The sequence below is a fragment of the Marmota marmota genome, unplaced genomic scaffold (assembly GCF_001458135.2).
Source record: "Marmota marmota marmota unplaced genomic scaffold, marMar, whole genome shotgun sequence".
NCBI lineage: Eukaryota > Metazoa > Chordata > Mammalia > Rodentia > Sciuridae > Marmota > Marmota marmota.
The window spans coordinates 32,477,626-32,497,257 of NW_026000240.1; the positions used below are offsets into that span (position 1 = coordinate 32,477,626).

The 19,632-nt window shown below is 39.9% G+C and overlaps 1 protein-coding gene across 4 annotated transcripts in view; it reads right to left on the reverse strand.

Moving 5' to 3' along the window:
- The window catches only part of Col6a6 (collagen type VI alpha 6 chain), a 154,106-nt gene extending 152,965 nt beyond the window's left edge, over window positions 1–1,141 (reverse strand). For all 4 annotated transcript variants that reach the window (XR_007344131.1, XR_007344132.1, XM_048794213.1 and 1 more), the window contains exon 1: window positions 950–1,141. The gene's annotated coding sequence lies outside the window, so the exon portion shown is untranslated. The remainder of the gene's footprint in view (window positions 1–949) is intronic.
- Between the last annotated feature and the right edge of the window lie 18,491 nt (window positions 1,142–19,632).

Genomic DNA, 19,632 nt, shown 5'->3' on the forward strand with positions numbered 1-19,632 from the left:
TTTATATTGAAAAGAGTACTTATTAAATAGATCCTTAAAAAAAATCAATAACTGCTATATTATGTAGCAACAGAAGTTCTAAACAAAAAGTTTCCAATATTCTTCCTATCTCAGGTCTTATGATTTTAACCATTTCAGATGTTTCTCAACATTACCACCTAACTCCCCTATCAAATTACCCACACACTGTTTAAAGGTCCTCTTCAAACATTTCCATAGAGTAGACTTCTAAAAGGAGAAATGAGAAGTCTTTATCCAAAGAGGACACAGAAGAAAGTCACTTCCTAGTCCGAAGACTTTCCGTCTTCCATCCAGCCTCTTCCCTATATCAAAATTATTCCCACAGTTGACACTGAGCCAGGCAGCTGAGGCTCCACTCATAGCAAGATGTTCCTGAAATTGATAAAAACGTGCATTTTTCCCCTATTCCCCTCCTCCCTTCAGACAATAAAACCTCTATTTTTGATAGATTTGTGTGATTTGCCAGAGCAAAAGTACAGGCTTTGCAACCACTTTTCCTGGCTAAGGCTGGTCAACCTCATTCATTACTCCCCAGAGTGGCCCTGTGTGTCTGCCACGCGCCAGACGCTGTGCTGGGCGTGGGGACACAGTGCAGGGTGAGGCCCCTCTTGCCCTTGGAGGCAGCGGAGTGTGCGGGCAGTAAGCCCAAAGGAGGGAATATACCACAGAGGGTCTCCTAGGTTCTTCAACAATCGGTTGCAGAAAAAATTTAAAGCAAGGCGAAGTGAAGGAAGTTAAGTGCAAGCAAGAGGTGAAAGAAAAACCAAAGAAGGCGAGTTGGGGCTTTTGAAATTCCTTCTTTCCTTGCACTGCATCCTTCTCGTGCAGCCCTCTCTATTCTGGAGGATCCCTTGCATCCAATTACTCCCCACTCGTAAACCTAGTTCTGGCTTTTATAGTCCCAGCGGACTTTGGCTCCTGAACTTACCTCGGGGAAACTTCTACGCAGCCCTAGCCCTGCACTTCCCGGTCCCTAGGCGGGTATCCCCAGCGCGCGCTTCGCGGGCAGAGCGCACCGCTGAGTGCTGCCAGCCGGGAACCACCGCGGAGACCTCCTCCGGGACCCGGAAGGGACGGGCGGTGGCACGGGCAGTCTCTCGTCTTCTGGTGTCCCGCGGACGAGCGGGTGGCAGCTCCTATGCCCCTGCTGCTCAATATATAAACACTTGTCTCCCCGCCCCGGGTCCGACCCTTCCCCGCCCCGGCGGCCCCGGGCCCAGTGCACGTCTCCAGAGAGGAGCGCAGCCTGAGGGAGGTGACACAATAGGAGTCGGGGGGATTCTGGGGGCTGTAACTGCCCCGCCAGCTTCTCTCCCAAATGGTCCCCCTTGCCTCCGCAGCTGACCCTGGGAGAAAATCTCGGGCGGGAATTGGGGGAGTTCGTGGTGCTCGTCTTCTCTGCGCCCCACAGACAGGCAGGGCGCGCGATCCAGCGCACCAAGAGCAAGCAGCTCTGCTCCTACTGTGGCCACTGCTGTCGTTTGGCGGCTTCGCCTGTGTTGTGGAATCTTCTTAGAGAAGGCAGGGTCTAGCAAGGTAGCCTGAGTCTTTGGGTTGGTGGGAATTTCTCACTTTTCCTGGGGGGCGGGGGGGCGTGGGGACAGACTCTAGCCTGGGACCTCACCGCTAGAAATTCACAAGTCTCAAGAATATCCTCTTCTCTTTTGTCTACTTACTTACTTACTTTTTTTTTTTTTTTTTTGCTCTAACTTTCTATCCATTCATTCACCTATTCATTTATCTGTTTCATAAATATCTGAGCATTTACTATGCACCTTTTAGGTGCCTGGGATACAAAAGTAACTAAGTTGAGATCTCACAATCTGGTTGGAGAGAAAGACGGAAACAAAATAGGGTGGCAATTGCTAGCGCAGGTAAGTGATGCCAGGAGACTATAGAAGAAGGGATCCTCACTTAAGCCTGGGAGGCCAAAAGAAGCTTAACTTCAAAATAAAATGTAAAGATTAAGCTAGGCAGAAAAGTCAGGAAAAGAGGGTCCCAAGCAACTGGGAGGACAAGGGGAGCACTATCCTTCTTCAGGGGAGTCAAATGTTTAATTTTTTCAAAATCCAGAATTGTTATCATCCTAAGTCAAGAAAAAATTAAAGAGAGAGAAGCTTCTAAGTGGAGAACTAGGATCAGAATGTGGATGGCTCTAGAGTGTGTGTTTACCTGTTGTGCTGTGTATGGCATAATGTCAACTTCACCAATGACAAGTTCCAATGGAGATTGTTCAGCATGGAATAGTAATTGCTCTGGAACCCAATACATAACTTCAGGGCTCAGATAGATACTTCAACAATTGCAACTTGGCCATGTCCTCGGTCTTGGTCTCTTTCTCAACGGAGTGTAAATACTAAAGACTTTCCAGTGACTCCCACTGAGTGTTCAGGACCATGAGGCTTCATGTTTGGTTACCACAGTTGGCAGAGCAGCACCAGGACAGGCAGCTGCAAAATGGCAATTCCTCTATGGATCCCTTGGCTTGGTTCAAAGAAGTCTGAGAGAAGAAAAACCAAAGAGCAAGCATTAGAATATCTCAAATTGTTCTTGCATTTACCTAAAGTGATTAAAATCAATTCATTCACATACATATTTGTGTGTGTGTTTCTGTGTGAGTGTGTGTGTGTGTGTGTGTGTGTGTGTGTGTGTAGTGCTGGGGATTAAACCCAGGGCTTTGTGCATGCAAGGCAAGCACTCTACCAATTGAGCTACATCCCCAGCCCTTTATATTGCTTTTTAATTAGAGTTATACATAAGAGTGAGATACATTGTAACATGTTAATACATACGCATAACATAATTTGGTCAATTTCCCAGTACCTCCCCTTCAAGTTTTTATATTCTCTAGAGTATTATTTAAAAAACCATACATCATAACACAAATATGCTTTCCTCATTCCAGGATCTTTATTGAAAAAGCCAGATGTGTTTCTTGGGTTGCAGGGTTTCTAGACAATTGCCAACCCACCCAAAGCTACTTAAATATATATATATATTAGATGAACACAATACCTTTGTTTTGTTTATTAATGTTTATGTGGTGCTGAGGATTGAACCCAGTGCCTCATGCAAAGCAAGTGCTCAACTACTCAGCTACAACCCCAGCCCCACCCAAAGCTATTTTTTAAAAATGCACCACACATGCAAACACAATCCCCCATTTTATGATAGCCCTGCAAGAAATCTAGTCCGAGAGAAGAGCTCCTGGAAGTTGTGAGCATGAGAGCTATGGCCTACTCAGGACCAAATGTCATGTCAGTCCAAGGAGAAGGCTTAGTGGCTCTGCCTTAACAGCAAGCAGAGTCCCTGGGACATATAGTTTTCAGATATCTCAAAATATTTTATATGATGCCCTGGACCTTCTAATGTTAAAATCAGTTTTCACAACTAGATCAAACTTAGACCACAATAGACTTCCTTTCACCCACTGTAGAGCAAGATGATGGAGAAAGAAGAAAGGTTCTTGGGTTCTATAAATGCAGGTGGTTGCCTAAAGTGACCCCACTTTTCCCCATTGTGCAATCTTGGATTTCTAGACCAGAGAAATGATAGGTTATTTCTCCCCCATTTTCTGTATTTCTGGAGTTTTTCAAGACCATCTGTAACTTATGGGGAAGTATGGGTGCCACATATATTGGGACCCATTTTTAAAGCCCATGGCAACCTCATCAAACTGCCCTCTAATTACATCAGAATTGTTGGTCTTCCATTAACAATGGGGGGGGGGGATCCACACTGATTTCTGAAATGTCTTCAGGACACAATCCAACTAAACCTTCATACTTTAGACCCTCAAGCTACTGAAGTTGACTTCTGTTTGGTCTTCTGAAGTCCAATCTTCTCCTTCATTCACCCAACTTCTCCCAATTCATCCTTCCTTCTTCCTACAGAAAAATCTAAGTCACACATCTGATGAATCACTCTGCTGATTAAATTACATAGGACTTCCCCACTGCCTGGAGACCAGAGCCCAAACTCAGTCTCCTTAATCTTCCTTCTTGCATAATTTTCTGCCATCCTGCCCCACTCACTGTCTACTCTAATAATGAGCCGCCATGCCCTAGTAGAGACCCTCATTCCTTGATGTCATGCTGCGTTTATATCTCCTTGCCATTGCCAAGGCTGTTGGCTTTGCATTTATCTATTCATTTCATCAGCAAAATACACACAGATGCTCCTCAATTTATGACAAGGTTTCATCTCAATAAATCATTCACAAATTGAAAATATCACAGGTTGAAAATGCATTTAATTGACCTAACTACTGAACACCCTAGCTCAGCAACACAGCTGATACTGTAAAGTAGAGTATCAGTATACTGTAGAGTATCAGTTGTTTAAACTCTTGTGATTGTGTGGCTGACAGACTGTGTCTCACTGTCATTGCCAAACATGGCAACGGAGTATTGCACCACATGCTGCTAGACTAGGAAATGATCACAATTCAATCCCCCCACCCCAGTATTGGGGACTGAACCCAGAGGCACTCTACCACAGAGCTATAACCCCAGTGCCCACTCTCCTCCACCTTTTTTTTTTTTGAGGGTCTTGTTTAGTTGCCCAGGTTGGCCTCAAACTTGCACTCCTCCTGCCTCAGCCTCCCTGGTAGCTAGAATTACAGACGTGTCCCACAGTACCCAGTAAAAATTCAAATTTTGGAATAAAAATTTCAACAGAATATGTATAGCTTTTGCACCATCATGAAGATAAAAAAATCTCATATTCAACCATTGCAAGTTGGGGATGTCTGTCTGTATACTGAATATTTACTATGAACCAGGCACTGGGAAGAGTAGAATAATTTTATAGAACTAATATGTATATATTTTAAAATAAATTTAAATAAGATATTTAACCAAGACGTTTTTTAGGATACATTAGTTTATCAAACACATATTAAACACCTTCTATGTGGTAAATACTTTTATTAGACACCAGATTGCAATCAGCCATAGTCTCTGCCCTGAGGACCTCAGAGCCTAGTGTTAAGAGGTAGATATGTAAACTAATTATGAATGTGACAAAGGTCTGTATACACTGGACACTATGGAAGGAGCCCTGGAAAGAAGATGATGCATGGGATAAACAATGTAACTGAAGTTGGATGAGGAAGGTTGACAGAGAGGGCGGAGAGTAAGATAGAATGAGTAGGTACGTGAAGCACAGAAGCCAGTGGTGGCCAGAGAACAGGGAAATCAAGGAGCCTGGTAAGAAATGAAGTTGGATAAGGAGGTGGAGAGCAGGTGGTGGGTTAGATGTGAGTGGCAGGAGTCTAAGATAATTCAAAGGTTTTTGGCTTACAATTATGTGGGGGCAGCACCTGTACTGAGATAGTGAACAGAGGAGGAGGAAAGGGTTATTTGGGAGAAAGGTGGAAGAAAATAATTCTATTTGGGGTATATTTTAACTTTGAGATGCCTGGGAGCTGGTCAATAATGAGGTTCAGTGGCCAGATGGACACCTGTAGGTCTCAGGCTTGGTTGTGAGTCCTGACCTGGAGGCATGGATTTGGGTTTATTGTAAAAATGGGTAGTTGAAGTTACAGCCCTGTATGAGGTGGTGCGGGGAGAGCTCATTCATCCATCATTCATGGAAAAAATATCAATCGAGCACTTACTCTGTGGGAGACACTGTTCTAGACCCTGGCAATACCCACCAGGGAACAAAGCCAATAAGACCACACTCTTGGGGTTCTTGGGGGAAGGGATTGAGAGCACCTTAGTGGGTGGCAGGGGAGGATGAAATTTTAATGCAATGAGAAGGTGACTTTGGACAAGGTCTTGAACAGATATGAGCAGTGAGTCCTGAGAAGTTTTAGAAAAAAAAAAAAAAACTGTGGAAAGCATCAGTGCAAAGCCTCTGAGGCCAGAGCAGAGTTGTGCATTTAAGCAAAAAGAAGAGGTTGATGTGGTTACAGCAGGTGAGTGAAGGGAGGAGTGGGAGGACAGACAGTGAGAGCCATAGTGGGAAAAGTGAAGGATGGGGGGAAATGGAGGATCTAAAGCAGAAGGAGTGACATGTGTGACTCCTATTTATAAAGGGTAATAGACTCTAGAGGGACTTGGACGAGAGCAGAGTCCTGGGAAGTAACTCACATTTATAGACTGAGCAAAAGATAAGGGAGTTCAGGGCAATGGAAAGGTTGATGGAAAGTCAGATCCAGGGGATCTCAAGGATGCTAAGGTCTTAAGACTCTCCATCATGTGGTAACTTGTTGTGAAGGAAAGGCCAGCATTGGTAGGAGGAGACCAGGGAAAAGAGCTATCTCAGAAGCCAAAGCACTATAGAAAGAGACTCAGGGCTGGTGCTAAAGGCCACAGAGAGGTCAAGAAGGACAGGCTTGGGAAGCATCTTTGGACTTGGCCGTGCAGAGGGCCCTGTGACTGCTGCTGGAGAAATGAGTGGGTGGGGGTAGACGTCAGAGTGTGGCGAGCCGTTGAGTGAAAGGGAGATTAAAAAAAAAAAAAAGCGGACTTTAAAAAGAAATGGGGCCAAGAAAGAGGGAATAGTTTGAGTTGTGACTTTACTGAAACATGGCATTGAAGGGATGTTCATCTTATTGGTGATAGCATAGCTTTTCTCTCAAGTGCAAGACAGATGCAAGGAATCTTAAGCCTCATAAAGGAGACCATAGATGGAAAAAGGAACATGAAGAAGATGTCCACAATATAAGAGTTCTAGGTCTGCACTTTTCAGTCACCATCTCTTTCTATAATTCCAAATAATTGGTCAGTTAAGAAATGACCAATCGTGAAGGACTCTCCCAATCAGTCAGTTGAGAGCAGTATAAATGTCTCCATCTTTACTTTTGTGCTATCTTAAGACCATATAATTTTTTACAATATCCATTTTCAATGAATTTGCAAAACTGCAACCTTGAATTTCATGCAGTTGATTTCCAGATTTCACTTATCACAAGGAGTAAGGTATTCTGGTTCCATTACTTACTTAGGGCATATGTTGAGTCATTCAAAGAGAGAGCTCCTTTTTAAAACCTTGAGGTTTTTCAATCAGCCATGAAGTCAGAGTAAAGGAAGACTTTTCCTCCTAATCAGTCAAATAAATGATTATTCAAGCTAGAGGCATTGAACCAAATTCTCTCATTGTGTGATTTATTCCACTTGTATAATTTATGAGAGGTCAATTCACTCTTATAGGCCACGAGGGTACAATTAGGATTCAGCAGAAATTTTCTAAATGCTCTTCTTGAAACTTGTTTAAAGAAATAGAAAATAAACAAAGTCTATGATGGAGGAAAATGTCTCTGGCCTTTCGTAAGAAAACCCATTAGTTCCTGAAATCAAACAAAATGTCATCCCCCAAGATTGACAAGGGAGAGGCACCTGGACTTTGTGAATCTGACTCTGACCCCTAGGTTTCTTTGTTCATGGGAACTTTCCCTCATAGATGCTGAAATTACTCCCAAGGACCCATCTGGACTGTTTGGCCCAAGAGGAGGCTCATAAGCTTTCCCCTAATTTCTGAATCACAACCAAGAAAGTACAAGACAGCCCTGCAGAACTGTTTAAAGACTTGGGATAATAACAGAGAAATAACCACAAAAATAATTAGTAAACCCCATACAACTGATACTTTTACAGGTAAAGAAATGGGCACAAAAAAATTAAGGAGGCTGTCCAAGGTTAGTTGCACAGCTACTAATCTCTAAAGCAAGATTAGAACATGGAAAATGAACTAGGCAGTGGATATGGGGGTGATATATAAACAGCCAAACAAGCTGGCATACAGATTATGGGTGGTAGATCATATTGCAGCAATCTCTCCCAGTTCTTTGTCCCTCTGCAATTCAATGAAACATTTTACTATCTTCTCTGTGCTAAGGCATGGAGACTCCTCGTTTGGCTCCTACTCCGAACCAAAAGCAGATCCAGATACAAGGGTTCATGTGCAAATAGTTTATGTGAGAAGTGACCCTAGAAGATCTTAGGAGTGGGGAGCTGAGATAAGAAAGGAAAAGCAGCCAATGAGGGCTGTGTTATCAACCAAGTTACCAGTGTGGACCATTGCTGCTCAGTCCCATGGGGGAATGCTGGGCAACAGTGCAGAATACACCATATCCGTTTGTTATTGGCTGAGAGATGCTTGCAGAAGGACTAACTCTCTGGCTTTCTGCCTGGCCCTGGGGTTGGGGGTTGAGGGTGGCTCAAGCAGGCAGAGCAGCTTATAGAATCCAGCGCACAGCAGGGGAGGCAGGAGGTGGAGTCTGCTGGTGAACCGCTCCAGTTCCGCGTGCCTGGGTCAGTGTGTGAGCTCCCAGGAGCATAGAGCAGAAACAGAAAAGAAAATTACGATGCAGCTGAGACTCACATTACCCAAGTCAAACAGAATATAAAATCCTCTTGAGTTGTGTGCAGGCAAGCTCTTATGTTGACTCCATCTCTCCTCTTTGAGGCTTGGCTTATTCCAAATTGTTCTCCCACTTGATTCCCATTGCCTCTGCTGGTCCTCTGGTGCTTATGGTTGGGGTGGTGGGGGGGTGGGTGGCAAACACCATCTGCCTTCAAGTATGTTACCTTAGAAACATTTGTACCTCTATTTGAGGAGCGAAGAGGTTGTGTCATGTCAGGAGTTGTTAACTCTAGTTGACAATGAGATTGATTGGAAATTATTGAAAAAGCACAAGTTGAAAACTGGTTTAGAAAGTGACTTTCCTTTTTTTTCTGATAAGAATTGTTTTTCTTGGATACATCTAAAATAAATCAGTATGTTGACTGAGTATCTGATCCAGATGACCAAATCTCTCTAAATGGACATTATATAAAAATTATTTTGAGAAAGGTTTAAGTTCAAAAATCAAGTGCCTTAATAGTATGTGTTTTCTTTCCATAAAGACGTAGATAGATCTATTTCAGTGCTTTTTCCAGAATTTTCTTTTGGGGGGTATGTGTGGTTGAACACATGTGTGGTTGAATTTGATTTTGAGGAGGCTGGCGGTTCTGTATCTGGGTGCTGGGGATTGGTTTCTTCTGAGTTCTCTCTCCTTGGTTGCACATTATTGGAATCTGTAAACAAGTCAAAATAACACCTGGCATTTTGCCAGGGGAATGTTAGAGTTCCTAAACAAGTCTGGATGATGCCTGGCAAAATGTCAGAGGGAGTGGTTTGAGAAGTAACAAAACCGAGCCATTAAGTGTAGAGATTCCTGATTGGTTGACTGATGTATCTAGTTTATGCTAATTAGATAAGCTGTGTGGAATGTATAAATACTGCTCCTGTCCTGCAATAAAGGGCTCCCACTCCTGCTGTATCAATCTACACAAGTTGTTCATCACCCCCCGGTTATTTTGCTGCAGCCGGACTGCGGCAGATGGTGGCCTGTTACGGGGAGCCCCGGGACACTCNTCCTGCCTTCATCCCAGTGCCAATGAGGACGAAAGTGGAAGAATTTCCAGTGTTGCTGAGAACCGGACGAGACTTCGGATCAAGCTAGCTGCCTATAGAACTTACCTGGACTGTGATTTAAGCTAGCTGCCTGCAAAACTTACCTGGACTGTGATTTAAGCTAGCTGCCTGCAGAACTTACCTGGACTGTGAAATCAAGCTAGCTGCCTGCAGAACTTACCTGGACTGTGATTTACCTGGACTGTGAGTTAATCTATTGAGACACTGCTTTACCTGGACTAAGACAACAAAATGTAATCTACAACAAATTGTAACTCGGTATCTTTACTAATGGTGTCATTGCTGGTATAATTTTTCCAAGGGCTTCTTGCATGGAGCCATCAATTGGCTTGGTATTGTGGCATTTTGTATCCTCCCTTTCTGTTTGTAGCAGGTTATTTATGGTGTTTCTGTAAAAACCACTATGGTCGTTATTTAAATTAAACAAAAGGGGGAAATATTGGAATCTGTAAACAAGTCAAAATAACACCTGGCATTTTGCCAGGGGAATGTTAGAGTTCCTAAACAAGTCTGGATGGTGCCTGGCAAAATGTCAGAGGGAGTGGTTTGAGAAGTAATAAAATCGAGCCATTAAGTGTAGAGATTCCTGATTGGTTGACTGATGTATCTAGTTTATGCTAATTAGATAAGCTGTGTGGAATGTATAAATACTGCTCCTGTCCTGCAATAAAGGGCTCCCACTCCTGCTGTATCAATCTACACAAGTTGTTCGTCACCCCCCCGGTTATTTTGCTGCAGCCGGACTGCGGCAGCACATGGCAATCTTCTTTCCTGTGTGTTTGTATGGTCTTCTCTCTGTGCCTGTATCTTAATTTCCTCTTCTACAAGGACAGCAATTGTATTAGATTAGGGCTTACCCTGATGACTCCAACTTAATTTAATTACCTCTTCTTTTGGGGGGAGAATGTTATTGCAATGAACCAGGGATTGAACTTGACCTCTGAGCCACATCCCCAGCCCTATTTTGTATTTTATTTAGAGACAGGGTCTCACTAGGTTGCTTAGCACCTCCTCAGTGCTGAGGCTGGCTTTGAACTTGTGATCCTCCTGCCTCAGCCTCCCTAGGCGCTGGGATTACAGGCTTGTGCGCCACCACACCTGGCTTAATTACCTTTTCTAAACTCCTTTTGAGTACATTTTTATTTTCAGCTTTATTGAAGTAACTGACAGATAAAACTGAATGTATTTAAAGTGTACAACATAATGATTTGCTGTACCTACACAATGTGAAATGATTACTATAATCAAGCCAATTAGCCCAACACCTCACACAGTTGTGTGTGTGTGTGTGTGTGTGTGTGTGTGTAAACTTAAGATCTACTCTCAGCAAATTTCAAGTATAAAATACAGTATTATTAATTACAGTCCCCATGCTAGACACAGTGGCTCTTCAGAACTCATTCTTCTTATAACTGAGTTTGTCCGTGTTGACCAACATCTCCCCACTCCACCCACCTTCCTCAGTCCTGGGCAATCAACATTCTACTCTGTTTTTATGAGTTTGATATTTGTCCCCCAGGATTCCACAAGTAAGTGATGTCATACAGTATTTGTCTTTCTCTGGCTTACTCTACTTAGCACAATGCAATGCACCAAGTATTTAGATCTTACAACACCATCTGAGGTGTCTGAGGTTCTCCAGACTGCAAGGAAATGCCTTGGTAGGATGCATGAGACTTCTTGAAGTTCCTTATCACATTCCAATTATTTATGGACTTAAGCGAAGACAGTTGTATTTCCACCCAGTAAGCCCAGGTATTACATTTGCCACGGCAATAGATTCATGTTAATGACATTTCAGAATTTAAACATACATATAGAATAACTAGGAAGCATGATCTCTTTGTTAGAAAGCAAGTTATCTGCCCTTAAAAGCCTTATTCAAGGAGACAGGACAGCAGTTGTAGCAAGTGATTTAGGAAGTGCCATCAATTGTACTGGAGAGCTATAGCCTCCATTCTCTCTTCACACTAACCGTGCAGTTCCTTAAGAAGCATGAAAAGAGAAATATTGAATTTGGAAGAAAGCTTGTTGTATTAGGCACGTTGTAAAAAGAGACCAGATAAGTTTTATAAAAATTTTATCTTGAGTTTTTCATGGGGTAGAAGTCCTACCCTGAAGAAGCCTTATCCTGAACTTTTGTTCTGTCAGAAGAGATGGTGTTATTTAAATTGCCTGAACTAGCACCCGTTTTAGGCCTCCGGAGAGGCAGCACATCACATGTCTATTTTTTTAAAAAAAAAGAAGCCAGGATCTTTAGAACAATTATTTACAGTTCTTGGTAAAGTTCTGAGTCTTTTGGTATAAAGTATAAACAGCATTTCCATGTTTACAGGAGCATTTAATAATAGACTGGAGTAAAATCAAGGACAATTAATAAATTGAAAACTTCAGTGAACCTTATTGCATTCATAAAAGTGATAAAGTAGCTGACATTACTCCCAACTGGTCACTTTTCCATGAGAAAGACTATTGAATAAATATGTGTAAACATCTCCATTTTAAAAAATATATTCTAGGAAGACCCCCTTTCAGAAATAATATGTACCCTGCAACAAAAGTCTCATAAAAAGTGATTCCTTCCTGTTATTTCTATTCCATAGCTTCTTGTGTTGGACTTTAGTTATTCAGTCTTGGATATAGATAGAATTCTTCCCTCACTCTTTTTTCTAAAAGCTTTGAAGAAGTCCGTATTTATTGTGATTAGTCACCCATCCTCTGGGATCCTTGGCAGAGAATTAAACAAATGCAAGTACACATACAAGCACATACACACCCCATGCAGAGATTGATATATGGATTATTCCAGTTTGCTGAGAATGCATCTTTTGGGGGTAAAAACAATTCTCTTGTCCCAGGAGTGATGAGAAAAAAATAATTCTGACTATTTATGAAATCCAAATTTTCCTAAACAAGTAGAGTACTCAGTAAATGCATCAAGATGTAAAACTTTATTTCCTGTGACTTAAGCTTTGGGTTTAACTGGTCAGCATTTTGCTGAGAGCAGAGCCTCAGAGCACTCTGTCTTAGTTACAATCTTGAGAACAGATGAAGAATTTGTTTGTTTCACTTCCTGTGCACTGTTTACTGTCTGAGCAGACCCCCTCAAGTTAAATTTGGAAAATAGGGAAGTAATGACACAGCTTCATTTTTTTTTTCTTCCTGAAATTGTGGACTTGCATGCACTCTAAACTGGGGTGATAATAATAATCTAGGAATAAGCCTTATTCCTAGGAAAGAATTTGAAGACATATCTCTTCATTTCATGTGACTAAGGTTCAGGGCAGATTCTGTTGCTGCTATTTGTTGCTAAGGGAACGCTATGCAAACTTTCAAAGTCCATTGGTCCCACCCTAAAGTCTCTGGGGAGAGGATTATTTCCAGGGGAAGATAAATAATTGGCAATCAGAAACATATATGGCATCATTTTTATTTTTTTAAGAGAAAGTTTTTCTATACTTGTGCTCAGACTCATAGATGATAATCTTAAAATCTTAAAAAATAATAAAAATTATCTAGTTCAACTCCTTCAGTTTCCATCTGTATTAATGAAGGTACAAAGAAAAAAAAATAAAAATTATCTAGTTCAACTCCTTCAATTTCCATCTGTATTAATGAAGGTACAAAGAAGGCCAAAAAGGTCACCCAGAAGATGGTGACAGGTCACAAAGTAAAAATCACTGAGGAGAGAAAACCTGATCAGTATTTCTTTTCTGGAGATTCTCCCTGTAAGTTACCTATGATTGATTTTTTATTGGGCAACTACTTAATTTCCCATAATTAAATTGATACCCCAGAAAGAGATTTAACTAAATATTTTTTAAATTTTGATAATATATTTTATTTAAGCCAATATCTCCAAAATATATTCCAACAAGAGATAATATAAATAAACTGAAATGTCTTATATTAATATGTTCTTACTTCATTTTAAAAATCTGGTACATGTTTTATTGTGTTTAAAAATTTTTTAACCGATTCATTAAAAACAAATTGTACATAGAAAGCTCTGTCGTGATTTGCACACTAGGCTGACTATGGATAATAATTATTTACTGTGTATCTCAAAAAGATATAAAGAAGGAATAGTAAATGTTTTCACTATGAAGAAATGATAGATATTTAAAGAGACACATACATTTAACCTGATTTCAACAGTACACAATGTAATATATAGATCGAAACATCAATGAGTCACAACTGGGTTTCATGTTTTTATATATTTTGTCAAGAAATAAGCTATTGAAGGAGACAGATATACCAGGTGAACAATGAGATTCTTCCAACAGAAACGATCGGTTCTCTTTATTTCTTTGCTATGCCAGGAAGAATAAGAGTTAATTCTTTTTGATAAGTGTGTCCGACAGCTGGCTGCTCTATCAAGGATTTGTGCTTTACTTTCCCCTGTGTGAAGATTTTACTGGAAAGGCAGGAACCACAGATCCAAGACTCCTTTCCATCTGTGAGTGATGAGTTTGGGCTAACAGAAAACGCAAAAGAAGGAGATGAGTTATTTCCAGATCAAGGAGCCGAAGAAGCAAATTTTAGTTCCCTGCATACTTTTTCACGTACTCCTTTTTCCCATAGAATAGCTGCATCCATAGGGAAAGGTAGCATCAGGAAATGGAGGAAGCAAGTTTCTTCAAAGCCTCTGCTTACCACAGAGAAGCTTCTTGCTCAACACAGCACAAGTACTGGACTATGAATGAGAAATACATTTCTAATATGTTTCTCTGTATCTGTTATCCATTGCAACAAACAACCCTCCAAATTAGAGGCTTAAAATAACAATCATTTGTTTAACTCATTAAAAAATCTGGACAGGACTCTATAGGGACAGCTGTCCTCTACTCTTTATGGCATTGACTGGGGCAGATCTACTGGGGGCTGCAGGACCTACTTTCAGATGGTCACTCACATGATTGGCAAATAAGTGCTGGGTGACAGCTGGGAGCCCAGTTGAGCCTGAAGCAGCTGCCTGCCACCCCCAGTTCCTCCCCATTCTGCATTCACCAAAGTCTGCTTGCCTGCCACAAGACATAGTAGCTGAGTTCAAAAAGCAGGTGTCCAAAGGGATAGAAAAGAAGTTGACACATTTTTGAAGTTTGGGTCCAGAAACAAACACAATTTTACTTCTATCATAATTTATTGATAAAGTGATGATAGAGCCTAGATTCAAAGTAATGAGACAGAAATCTAACTTTTCAAAGGAAGAATATTAAAGATTTGGGGGGGGGCATGTTTTAAAACCATCTCTGAAACCATGAAGATTTTCAGATTTATAAGTTAGAGCAGCTGGTATCACAGTTAAAGTGTTCACAGTGACAGAGAAGAAATATGCCAGTCTTGACATATTTCAATTATAGGTCACCAATCATCCCACCCCTAGCAACAATAAAACCTGCAAAGAGATTGAGATTTAAATTTGTGAATTTTTTTTTAAAGGAAGAAATGGTTAGGGAGGTTCTGCAAAAACATTATTGAGTTCAGCTTTAAAATATATTTGAAGATCTCTTGTAAGTCAGTAAAATAAGATGAACACTGACCCAGAAAAAATGGACAAAGAACATGAATAGATGATCCACAGAAGGGGAAATGAAGTACCAATTTGGAAAGATGTTGTTATGGTCATTGTTCAGCTGGATGCCCAAGATCAATTTCCCCTTCCTAGCTAATTTCCCTGGAGAAATTAGCACTTTCTCTCTAAGAGTAGGCAGCACCCTGATTATAATTCCACTGGCTGTGGTTCAGTGGAATTGTAACCAGGGCACTCCCTACTCTTAGCCCCAGGGCAGGCATGTGCCCTAAAATAAGTCAACTGCAATTTGAATCTTAAGAGAGGTATAAGAAGACCAAACCTGTTGGGGCTCCATTCCATTCTTGGACTGCATTCAATGATGCTGTTCTATACTATTCTAATCCCAGAAGCACCTATTTTCTCACATTCAGAGGTGCCAATGTCCTGTTCATTCTATGCCTGGTTTTCTAGCCTCTGACAAATTCTGTGGGCCTCTGATTTCCTGTCCTAGATTCCTCTGGATTTAAAGCACCTAAAGTTGTTTATTGCTCTCAGTGTAAGAACACTAAACTGCACAAATGCTCACCTACAAGACTAATGAAACAAATATATATTAAAGTTGCAAGAAACAATTTCACTTGTTAAATCAGCAAGGCTTCTTAAAAATTAATGGTACTTCCCAGTTTGTTAAGATTTTGGAAAAATGACTTTTCTTATAATTGCTGGTAGGAGTGTAAATTTATATAGTCTTTCTGGAAGAAAAAACAATATATATCAAACACTTAAAATGTACAGCATACTTTGATCAAGCCATATAAAAATTCCATGCAGAAAATTATCTGCATAGACATTTATTAATTTTTTTGTTCATAATAGGGAAAATTAGAAACAACATACATCAAGCAAAAGGAGATTTTTGAAAGTGAAAGGAGGTACTATTAATAATTATGCCAAAATGAAAAGTTTATACCTGTTTAGCCCTGTTTCAGGCAAACCAAGATAATAATTATTACCTTGTACATAACCATTGTCAGGGGTTAGCCCCAGCAACATCTAGCTGATTGGCTCCTCTGCGGTGATGCTCATTGGGCTGTTTCCCTGCCCTTTCAGACCACGGAGCTGCTCATTGGGGGACTTTTTTGGCTCCACCCACGTGACCCAGCGAATCGGCCTCAAGAGCAGGAGGATTGTGGGAGGTGGAGAGAGAGGCTTGGGTTGGAGAGAGAGGCTTGTGTTGTTGGAGGGAGAGGCTTTTGGAAAGCCGGTGGTGGCAGTTGAGGCTCTGAGGGTTTTTCCTGAGAGGCTGTTTTGTTTGGCGTGTGTGGTTCTAAAAATAAAGTTAGTTTCTTTTGACAAGTGGCTCCTGATTGTGCCCAGCCAGACTGCGGCAGTTACCACACATTGAAACAAAAGAATTCAAACTATTAAAATATTATTATGTATATTAGAAATATACATGTAAAATATATATGTATATCTATATTAATTCAAGTTTGTACTAAAACTTTGCATTATTTTATTGATTTGCCTATATCTTTTTGGGGGTGGGGTGGGAGGTGTACCAGGGATTGAACTCAGGCACTCAACCACTGAGCCATATCCCCAGCCCTATTTTTTGTATTTTATTTAGAGACAGGGTCTCACTGATTTGCTTAGTGCTTTGCTTTTGCTGAGGCTGACTTTGAACTCGTGATCCTCCTGTCTCAACCTCTCATGCCCATGTCTTTTTGTACTCATTTGAAAATATATTGAGGGTCTGAGGATGTAGCTCAGTGGCAGAGCACCTGCCTAGAACGTGCAAGGTCCTGGGTTTGATCCTCAACACCATGCACACACAAAATGTGATTTCAAGGTATATTTTGCTACATGATAAGCAAATCGCCTATTGCCTAATATTAGTTTTTAGTTCTTCCAAGGGTATAACAATTTTCTCAAGTTCTACACACACTTTTCTCAGCATGTTAAATTATATACTACTTTGGGGAGGAATGATTTTTTTTATTCTTTTAACAATTTGAGCTCCACCTACCTTTGTTTTTTTCATATGGCTCAGTGGAATTTTAGAGTTTCTCTCCATTGCTTGTTATGTTATAGCTAGGTGTTTTACATCATTGCTACTATAAATACTGTTATTGCTATATAAAAGGTTATGGACTTTTCTGTATCTGTATAACTAACCACTCTACCTAGCATCCTTTCCAATTATAGTTCTAATTTCATTATATCTTTCTTGGGGTTTTCAGGTACATAATCATATTATTTGAAAATAAGAGGAAGAAAGTGTTAGAGGAAAAGTAACTCCACATTTTGGTATAAGTAAGTTAGGGTGTTCTGGCTTTAGTAATACATCCAGAGGGTCCTTGGCATTAGTCACTCAGTCTTGACTTGAATATCATCTCTCCAAGAAAGCTCACTAACTTTAAAAATACCTTCTGTAAAGGTACTTTTGTGTATTTTTCAATACAACTAATATTGAAATCAGTAGAATTTGAGTTAGGCAGAGTATTCTTCATGATGTGAGAGGCCCTATTAAAAAGACTGACTTCCCCTGAGGAAGAGAAAATTCTCAAGCAGACTGACTCTGAACTTGAACTGAAGCATCAGCTCTTCCAGGAATCTCCAAACTGCTTACTAACCTACAGATTTTGAATTTTCTACTGTTTCCCATTTTCCTTAGGAGCGGGGGAGGGGGGAAGAAACACAGAGAGTGATGTTAGAGAATTTAAAGAATTCTCTTTTTCCATTGATGTTTGTGTGTATGAGTGTGTGTGTGTGTGTGTGTGTTTTCTGTTTCCTTAGAGAATTCTGATTAATAATGTAATAATACTTAGCTTAAAGGTAGTAGTACCATTTGTAAGAATCTATCCCAAGGAAATAATCACAAATATTATTTGTGATTAATAATATTTGTGATTATTTATTTATGTGCAAATTTATATAACAAAAATAGTAAAAAAAAAAAAACAGTTCAAAATCTTTGAGAATGAACAGGTATATTATGGTATATGTCTCCTTAAAATGAATGAAGAGATAATTTAATTGCCACTAAAAATCATGTGTTAGAATAATATCTCTTTTGTGTGGTGTGTGTGTGTGTGTGTGTGTGTGTGTGTGTGTAAGTAACTGGGGCTATAACCCAGGGCTTCATCCATTCCAGGATAGTGCTCTACCACTGAGCTACCCGCCAGCCCAGAGTCATAGTTATTGATAGGGAGAAATGCCCACATGTGATACACCCACACCCATCTCCTTATTTCTGTGTCTCTTTTCCTACATACAGATCCATCTGCATCTGAGCTCTGCAATACAAGAGCCACTAACCACATACAGCTGTTGAGCCCTTGAAATATGATTAGTCAACAATGAGGAACTGAATTTTTTATTTCATTTAATGCTAATCAATTGAAGTTTTGATTTTTAAAAACAATATATATATATATATATATATATATATAAATATATAAATATACACACACAACTCGGTTATTAGAAAATTTTAAGTATGTTCAGATTAACTGGACTCTTTTAATCTACTTTTAAAATTATGAAATCTAAATATAGAGTCGATATTTTTATGAAAATTGAGTGCCCAAATTGAGAAAAGTCATCACTACAGAAAATGTGCTAGATTTGATATGAATTACATTTTTGAAGTTTTCTATACTAGACACACATTATTTTTATAAAGGAAAATATTATTTCAAAAAGAAAATATAAGTTTATCTTTAGCTGCAAAAAAGGAATGAAAATGTTTCTGTGTCTTTCTCAAATATTCTACTTTTCAGGAATAATTCTCTAGACCATGGAGGAAATAGCAATTTATCATCAGTAACCTAATCTAAGAAGAAAGCAGTCTATCTGGATCTACATGTGGAAGTTTGAGAACATTTGTTAGTATTTCAAATACAATTATTCAACACATTTTGTAAGAACACATTTTCTTGAGCCATGAATAATTTGTTACTATCTTTCTAAGTTCTGGCTCTGAGTTAATGTTTTCTTATTCCTGAGGGATTTTCTAGTTAGATTTTGAAAAGATAAACTGTCTTTGGAAACTATGTATAAGCCTCATTTCCAATCAGTCCCATTCTTGTGGAGAAGTCACTTTGCCCGAAGGAAGAGAGAGATTCTAATTTCCTCTGACATTTTTTTTTTCTTTCCTTAGCGATGTAACAGTTTGTGAGTTATCTTTGAGGGCTATTCTCCATCAGAAAAATTCTGAAACTAAATAAGTCTGCTAAGTTAATCAAATAATCATCTCTATCATCATCCATTTTATATTCTATACCATGGGGCAAAACCCTGAAGCTCTTCAGGGATTAGACCTAAGATATTTGTGGTTTTCTTCCTACCTATGATCCAGCTAACTCCTAAGTAATCCTCACTGTGAAAAACATGAGTCGCTATGCACTAGCAATGACTACTCATAGGTGGGTATTTTTATGTCTATTTTAAGACAATGGTATAGCCATTATGGAGAGCAGTATGGAGATTCCTCAAAAATTACTAGAAATAGAAATACTATATCCATTTCTGGGCATATAGCAAAAGGGTAGGAAATCAGTGTGTTAAAAAGCTATCTATATTCCCATGTTCTATGTTCCCATTTACCATGTAAATGGTGTTCCCATCACCATTTACAACAGCCAAGATATGGAGTCAATCTT